An 8543-nucleotide genomic window follows, 5' to 3' on the forward strand; every position below is an offset into this window, starting at 1 on the left:
CTATAAAGGCAAGAAGTGACTGGCTTACAAGCTTTCAAGAGGGTGCCAATTTCCATTCGTTCCAGACAGGGCAGGGGTAGGCAGAACTTCCACTGAATGATTTCCAATCTGTTAGGACCAGGCTGACGAAAGGAAATGGGGATAAGACTCTTTTGGAACAACAGTTAATACCTACCATCAGGACTGACTCTGAGGGTCAGAATGTAGAGGCAGTTTTTTTGTTGTTTTGTTTTGTTTCGGTAAAAGGAGGAGAGTGATTGATTTTGCAGCCCAGTAGCGGAGGTCCCTGGGACCATCAAGCAGAAGAACAGAAAGTGTGACCCTACCCAGAGAAGCAGTGAAGCTAGGCATGGAGACAGAGATGATGATAGATGGAGTGGCTGGGGACACAGGACTCAGGGAGGGAGAGAAGCTGTTTGCTGACAGCCAGGGGGGTGGGCCTGTGGGGTGTGTCCTTTGGTTATTTGATGATGCATGGAGGGGATTATAATCATTGCAATGCAATGAAATACGAAAGGGTGAATGTGAAGCTGAAGTGGGACAGAGGCAAATAATGATGTGTACACAACCTTGGAACAACAGGGCTCTGGGATACAGAGATTGAGACATGGTTGGAATGGGGGAAAGGGGGGAAATAATGTTAAGATGCTTGGCTGTCTTTTGAATCTTGGTTTCTCTGGCATACCACTATAAAATAGACACTGGAAGGGGAGAGAAAGGAATAGCCAGAAATATCACCATAGAAAGCTTGTAAGTCTGTCTTCTGCCTATAGCTGATTGGAATACCTAAAATGGGGCTACAATGTGTCCAGTGAAGGAGGCTTCCTGCAGAGCCTGTGCATTACATAACACCATAGGTGAAATCCTAAACCGCATCCAGAATCTTCTAAGGTAGGAAATATCCACTTGAAAGAACAAATTTCCACAGAAGCAGACCAGCCCGGAGTGGCCTAAAGAACAGAAGATACTTCTTGAAAGAAAGACTGACATGAAAAATACAAAACAATATAGGCAGACCAACTGATTACTACAAGAACAAACAAGTGGCTCACCCAGGAGTCATCAAGACAAGTGGTCACGTCTCCTCAGTGTAAACCCCCATCCAAGACTAAGACTAAATGGGAATACACGCTCTGATTGGTGACCACATTCATCACCGATAAGGGGAAGTGAGGGAAAAGCAACAATGAAGCTGCAAGCTAAGCCCTACAACGTTCAATAGACTCCTGTGAACCCAGCTGGAGACCTGGTTGGCCAGCAGTGTGGCAAGTTCAGAGGACTCTTGGACCCAGAGTCAGTGACATAGCCACAGAGGACTAGAGTGGAGAGTGAAGTATCCAGATTATAAGAAGATAGGGCACATGCGTAAGAACACCCACACTTGCTGATAATACCCACTTGACCTGGCATCAATGACTGGATGACCAGAGCTCAACTAGAAGAAGAAAGAAGAGGAAAAAAAGAATAATCTGATACAATTTGATGAAGTTGGCCTACTCCTATGGATGCAGTAGCTCAAAAGAGGGAACCAATCATTACAGCAAGGATCATTCCCACCCTCTCCATACACGGAGAGGACAGTGATGGACAGCTTGAACATTGGCTACCCAAAATGGGGGAGCTACAGAGGCAAAAAGTGACTGGCCTACAATCTTTCAAGAGGGAACCTAGATCCAGAGGAAGTGGAGCAAGGTAAAATCTCCGCTGAGTAGTATCCAGTCTGTCTAAGTGGGATTGATGAAAAGAGATACGGATAAGTCTCTTGCGATACAGTAGTGAATAACTGGTATCAGGACTGATACCTTACAGGGCTGGAAATGTAAAGGTAGACGTTTTATGGCAAAAGGAGGGGTGTGGTTAACTTTGCAGTCTAGGAGTGGAGGTCCCTGGGACCATCATGGAAGAAGAGCAGAGAATGGAACCCTACCCAGAGAAGCAGTGATGCAAAAGATGGAGGCAGAGACAATGACGTGGAGAGATAGAGCGACTGGGGACTTTGGACCCAGAGAGGGAGAAGGGCTGTGTGCTGATGACCAGGGGGCAGGCTTGTGGGATGTACCCTTTGGTTCGTGGATGATGCATGGAGGGGATTGTAACCATGGCAAGGAAACAATATACGATGAAATCAGTGTGAAGCTAATGTTCTCCCATGTACACTATCACTTAATTCACAATAAAGCATAAAAAAAAAAAAAAACTTTTCACTGTGTCTCGGCTGAAAGCTTACAGAGCAGATCAGTTTTCCATTCAACAATTCAGACACATTTTGTTTCATTGCAATCCCCACAATGTAACATTACTTACTCCACTTCCTCCCTGTGTTTCCTGTTTCCATTCCTGCTTCCCTTTCGATCTCAAATGGTTGATTATTCTGAGTTGTACTTCCCTAGTGTTAATGTTGCCCTTATAGACCTGTCATTGTTTGGCTAAAAATTGATCCACCAATCTCTATTGGCCAATTGGCAGCATCGATGGACTCAAGCATGGCAACAATAGTGAGGTTGGCCCAGGATCGGGCAGTGTTTCGTTCTGCTGTGCATAAGGTCACTATGAGTCGATACCAACTCAATGGCACCTAACAACAAGTCTCTATTTTACCAATAATTCTGGTCTTCTATATGATTTTGAATTTTGTACATTTTTCTCTTACTGTATCCAGGACCTTCTAATGTGATCCCTATCAGAGCAATTAGTACTGGTAGCCAGGCATCATCTTATTCTGGTTTCAGTGTCACAGAATCTAATATTTTTGTGGTTCATTTGTCGATTATTTGTTTCCATGCATCTTTTATTTTCTTCGGTCTTCTTTCTTCTGCACAGAAGATTGCACCGTTTAAAAAAAAAGTTGCACCTTAGATGGCCACTCATGAGCTTTTAAGAACTCAGTCATTACTAACCAAAGTAGGATGTAAAACATTGTCTTTATAGATTATGTTGTGCCAGTTGATCTTGGTGTCCCTTAAGACATGTCCTGAGACCCCAGGCCTAGTGAATCTTTCCCTCAAGGTGTTTGGTTAGGGTAAAGAAGTTTTGATAACTTTGCTCCCTATATACCTCAGCGTATTCAAGGAAGGATATATTTGCAGCAAAGGTACAAATATTTTCTGTCAATTCTATATATCTATATATATTCATGGGTATACTCCTTCCCACACCCATTCCCCCGTGTGTCTATCCATACATCTATTCATAGATCACTGTTATTACAGGATTGTGTATATAACAGTATTTATCTCTGTTGCCTTTAACTCTTGCACTCCTTCCCAAGTCTTTCCCTGCTTTCATCGTATTTTTTGCCAACTTCCTACTTGTTGTATATTGCCTTCCCCTTCACTGGAGTTAACAGTACCTACCTTCTAGCCAGTAATTAACCCTCTATTCGTCTCCCACCCCTGGTAGCCATCAAACAATGTTTCATTTAGTGTGATAACCTTTCCTTGAGGCCTCCTACTTTTTCTTCTTTAGAAGTGCTTTGCTTATTCAGAGTCTCTTTCCTTTCCTGTGAAGCTGATGATTCATTTTCTCCATCTCTTTAAAGAATGATGTTAGACTCTGGATCAGGATTGCACTATATCTGTAGATCACTGTGGGCAGTATTATCGTTTTCACAATGTTGTTTTCTTATCCATGAGCATGGTATGCTGTTGTTGTTACGTGCCATCAAATCAGTTCTGAGTCATAGCAAATCTGTATAGTGTTTCTGAGGAGCTGTTGGTGGGTTTGAACTAGCAACCCTGAGGTTCACAATCCTACAGTGCCTCATTAGGGTAGGATCCATAAATATACTATCTACAAAGACATACCTTAGACACAAAGATGAAAATAGACTAAAATTAATTAATGGAAAAAATATATTCTGGTATGGCACTATAGGATAAAACACTGGACAGCCAACCACAAGGTCCACAGCTCAAACCTACCAGCTGCTCCTGAGAAACCCTACACAGTGTTGATATGAGTTAGAATCAAATTGATAGCACTTAACAACAACAACAATAATAGCAATTTTTAAAAAGCAATATTAGTTTTTGATAAAATTTTAAGGCAAAAACCAGCATAAAAGATAAGGAAGGACATTATATAATGACTAAAGGATCAAATGAACAAGAGCTGTGATTAATATCTATGTATCCAATAAAAAGGTGCTCTGGTAGCGTAGTGGTTACGAATCGGGCTGCAAACCTTAAGGTCAGCAGTTCGAAACTACCAGCTGTTCCGCAGGAGAAAGAAGAGGCATTCTGCTCCCGTAAAGATTTACAGCCTTGGGAACCCTGTACAGGGTCGCTATGAGTCGGTTCCGATTCCACAGCACATAACCACCACCATCCAAAAAAGAGACACAGAATACATAAATTAAACTAATAGAATTGAAGAGAGAAATATACAACTCTACAGTAATAGTGTTGTTGTTAAGTGCCTTCAAGTCAGTTCCAACCCATAGCAACCCTGTATAGGGTTTCCAAGGAGCAGCTAGTGAGCTTGAACCATTGACCTGTGGTTCATACAATAATAGTAGGAGACCATAATATACCACTTTCAACAAAGGACAGACAACTAGAAAGAAATTTAACAAAGACACATAAAATCTAAACAACACAACAAGCTTGACCTCATAGATATATCTAGAACTCTCCACCCAACAATAGCACAATATACATTATTTTCTAAAAGATATGCAACATTATCCAGAATAGACAATATGTTAGACCACAAAGCAAGCCTCAATAAATTTCAAAATAGCAAAATGATTTAAAACATGTTCTCAGATCACAAAGCCATAAATTAGAAATCAGCATTATGAAATTAAAAAAAAAAAAAATCCTTGAAAATTCAGCACAAGGCTGGTCTCTATGACTTGGAGTTTAAAGATATCCCAACTGTTCAGCTTTTCCAACATACTATACCACTCCATAGTCTTTGCTATCAATCACCATTCTTCCCCAAGTCCCATGGTTCTGCAATATCTCATAAAGATTACAACTGTCAAAGGAAATGACACACAATTGTGGAGGCAGGCAAATCCCAGATCTGTAGTTCAGAGATCAGTCTGAAAGAATCTTCTCACCCAAATCAGCTAGAGAACCCAAATCAGAAGATAGGCTGTTAGTGCACTAATATGCTTAAATTGGTAAATTAAGTCAGGTGATGGGCTGAAAGTTCCATGACGTAATGAGCTGGACGCAAGATCCAGGACAAGGGAGTGAACTTTTCCAAAGCAGTCATGCAAATTGGAGTCAGACCATGGCCCCAAGGGAAAGTAAGGGTGGTGACTTGAGTCACACCCTCTAGTAAGGCGAAGGTATCCTTAATCCTTAATTTCACTGCAATCCTTACTCCTTAGCCTCACCTTTACTCTCACCCTTTATTGTTGTTAGGTGCTGTGGAGTTAGTTCCAACTCATAGCGACTTTATACACAACAGAATGAAATACTGCCCTGTCTTGTGCCATCCTCACAATTGTTGTTAAGTCAAGAAAGATCGTGCCCATTGCTGCTGCCACTGTACCAATCCATCTCATTGGTGGTCTTTTTGCTGTCCTTCTACTTTGCCTAGCACAAAATCCTTCTCCAAAGACTGGTCCCTCCTGACAATATGTCCTAAGTTTGAGAGCTCAAGCCCCATCATCCTGACATCCAAGGAGAATTCTGGATTTACTTCTAACAACACAGATTTGTTTGTTCTTCTAACAGTTCATGTTGCTTTTAATAATCTTCTCCAATACCGTAATGCAAATACATCAGTTCTTCTACAATTTTCCTTATTCACTGTCCAACTTTCACATGCATATGAGGCTATTGAAAATACCATGGCTTGGGTCAGGTGCACCTTAGTCTTTGTGCAGCAGATTTCCCTAATGCAATATGTCATCTGATTTCTTGACTGGTGCTTTGGTGAATGTTGATAGTGGATCCAAAATGAAGTCTTTGGCAACTTCAATCTTTTCTCCATTTATCATGTTATTTATTGGTCCAGAATCCCACTCATAGGGATCCTGTATAGAGTTACTGAGGAGCATCTGGTGGATTTGGACTGCTGACTTTGTGGTTCAAACTGACCTTGCAGTCCAGTATTTATTCTACAGCTCCACAGCAGGACTAGAGATATAAAGGTTAGGATTTACAATACATCATAAAATGGAAAAATTTGGCTAAAAGAGCCTTAATAAATAATTAGCTGCCCTGCAATAGCATACCAAAACTTTGGGATACAGCAAAAGCAGTTCTAAAAGGGCAATTTATAACCAAAAACACACATGATATAATCAAAATAAAATCCTTAACTCGACATCACCAACAGTTAGAAAAAGACCATCAAAGTGAGCTTACAGTCATCAAAAAAAAGAATAAAGATTACAGCAGAAATAAATGAAACAGAAAAGCAATAGAAAGAACCGACAAAATGAGAAGTTGGTGTTTTGAAAGGATGAATAAAATTGAAAAAACAACTGACAAATCTAACAAAGAAAAAGGAGAAAATACAAATAACACAAATAAAAAATTAAATGGGCAGTGTCACAACAGAACCAATTGAAATAAAAAAGATACAACAAAATACTATGAAGAGCTCTTCCTCAACATGTCAGCCATGAAGACCCTGAGCCCCAAGGCTGAGGTGACCTGAGCCTAGGAAGCTCTGGTGGTCAACATTAGCACAGCCTGGGGGCTGTAGGCCGTGCTGAGGACCAATCTGGGCCCCAAGGGCACTATGAAGATGCTTGTTTCTGGTGCTGGAGACATCAAGCTTACTAAAGATGGAAATGTGCTGCTTTATGAAATGCGAAGTCAACACCCAACAGCCTCCTTACTTAATAGCAAAAGTAGCAACAGCCCAGGATGTCATAACTGGTGATGGTACGACTTCCAACTGGTGACTTCCAACATCCTGATCATCGGCGAGCTGCTGAAACAGGCGGACCTCTTCATTTCTGAACGCCTGCATCCCAGAATCATAACTGAAGGATTTGAAGCTGCAATGGAAAAGGCACTTCAGTTTTTGGAACAAATCAAAGTAAGCAAAGAGATGGACAGAGAAACTCTGATAGATGTGGCCAGAACATCTCTGCATACTAAAGTTCACGCTCAGCTTGCTGATGTTAACAGAGGCTGTAGTTGACTCCATTTTGGCCATTAAAAAACAAGGCCTATTGACCTTTTCATGGTTGAAATCGTGGAAATGAAACATAAATCTGAAACTGATACAAGTCTAATCAGAGGGCAAAACTTGTAAAAGCAGAAAGAAAATTCATCGAAGATCGAGTTAAAAAAATAATGGAACTGAAAAAGAAAGTCTATGGTGATTCCAGTAAAGGATTTGTTGTTACTAATCAAAAGGGAATTGGCCCTTTTTCCTTAGACGTCCTTGCAAAGGAAGGCATAGTGGCTCTGCGCAGAGCGAAACAGAGAAACATGGAGAGGCTGACACTTGCCTGGAGTGGGGTGGCTCTAAATTCTTTAGATGACCTAAATCCTGACTGTTTGTGACACGCAGGACTAGTCTTTGAGTGCACGTTGGAAGAAGAGAATTTCACCTTTATTGAGAAGTGAAATAACCCACGCTCTGTCACACTCTTGGTCAAAGGACCAAATAAGCACACACTCACTCAAATCAAAGATGCCATACAAGATGGCTTGAAGGCCATCAAAAATGCTATCGATGATGGTGTGTGGTTCCCAGGGCTGGTGCCATGGAAGTGGCGATGGCAGAGACTCTGATGAAACACAAATCCAGCGTCAAGGGCAGGGCCCAACTGAGAGTCCAAGCATTTGCTGACGCTTTGCTCATTATCCCCAAGGTTCTTGCTCAGAACTCGGGTTTTGACCTTCAGGAAACACTAGTAAAAGTTTAAGCAGAACATTCTGAATTGGGTCAACTTGTGGGTGTCAACTTAAACACAGGTGAACCAATAGTGTCAGCAGAAGCAGGCATATGGGATAACTATTGTGTAAAGAAACAGCTTCTTCATTTCTGCACTGTAATTGCTACAACATTCTCCTGGTTGATGAGATCATGCAAGCTGGGATGTCATCTCTGAAAGGTTGAATTGAAGCATCCTTTGTATCGCATGAACCCTGAAGACTATAGAGGAATCGAGGAAAAGAGCGGTGGAATTTTTTGTCAAAGCTTTGAATGATTCTTTTCTGCTTCCATCTCAAAACAGATCACTGTCATCTATTCAAATTCTGAAGTTTGAGATTAAAATTACAGAATTTTTCAATTGCACTGAAGCAAGTCCTGTTACCCACTGAAAGGGTGGTTTTCCTTTAGCTACAGTGGCCTATAAGTCCATGTTAAATAAGCATGCTATCTATCTTGTTAATAAATAATCCTTCAAAAATAACAATAACAACAAAAATATATATACTGTGAAGAACTTTTGTTGTTGTTAAGTTCCGTTGAGTCAGTTCTGACTCATAGCAACCCTGTATAGGGTTTCCAAGGAGCAACTGGTGAGTCTGAACAATCAGTCTTGCAGTTCAAAGTGACTTTGTAGTCCACCACATTAACCCACAGCACCACACTCCATTATGAAGAACTATATCCCA

At 41.1% G+C, this 8543-nt stretch overlaps 1 pseudogene; it reads left to right on the forward strand.

Annotated features, from left to right (window-relative positions):
• The first annotated feature begins 6576 nt into the window (after positions 1-6576).
• Positions 6577-8040, forward strand: LOC102826580 (annotated as a pseudogene).
• Positions 8041-8543: the final 503 nt, after the last annotated feature.

This window comes from Chrysochloris asiatica, unplaced genomic scaffold (assembly GCF_000296735.1).
Source record: "Chrysochloris asiatica unplaced genomic scaffold, ChrAsi1.0 scaffold00249, whole genome shotgun sequence".
Taxonomy (NCBI): Eukaryota; Metazoa; Chordata; class Mammalia; order Afrosoricida; family Chrysochloridae; genus Chrysochloris; species Chrysochloris asiatica.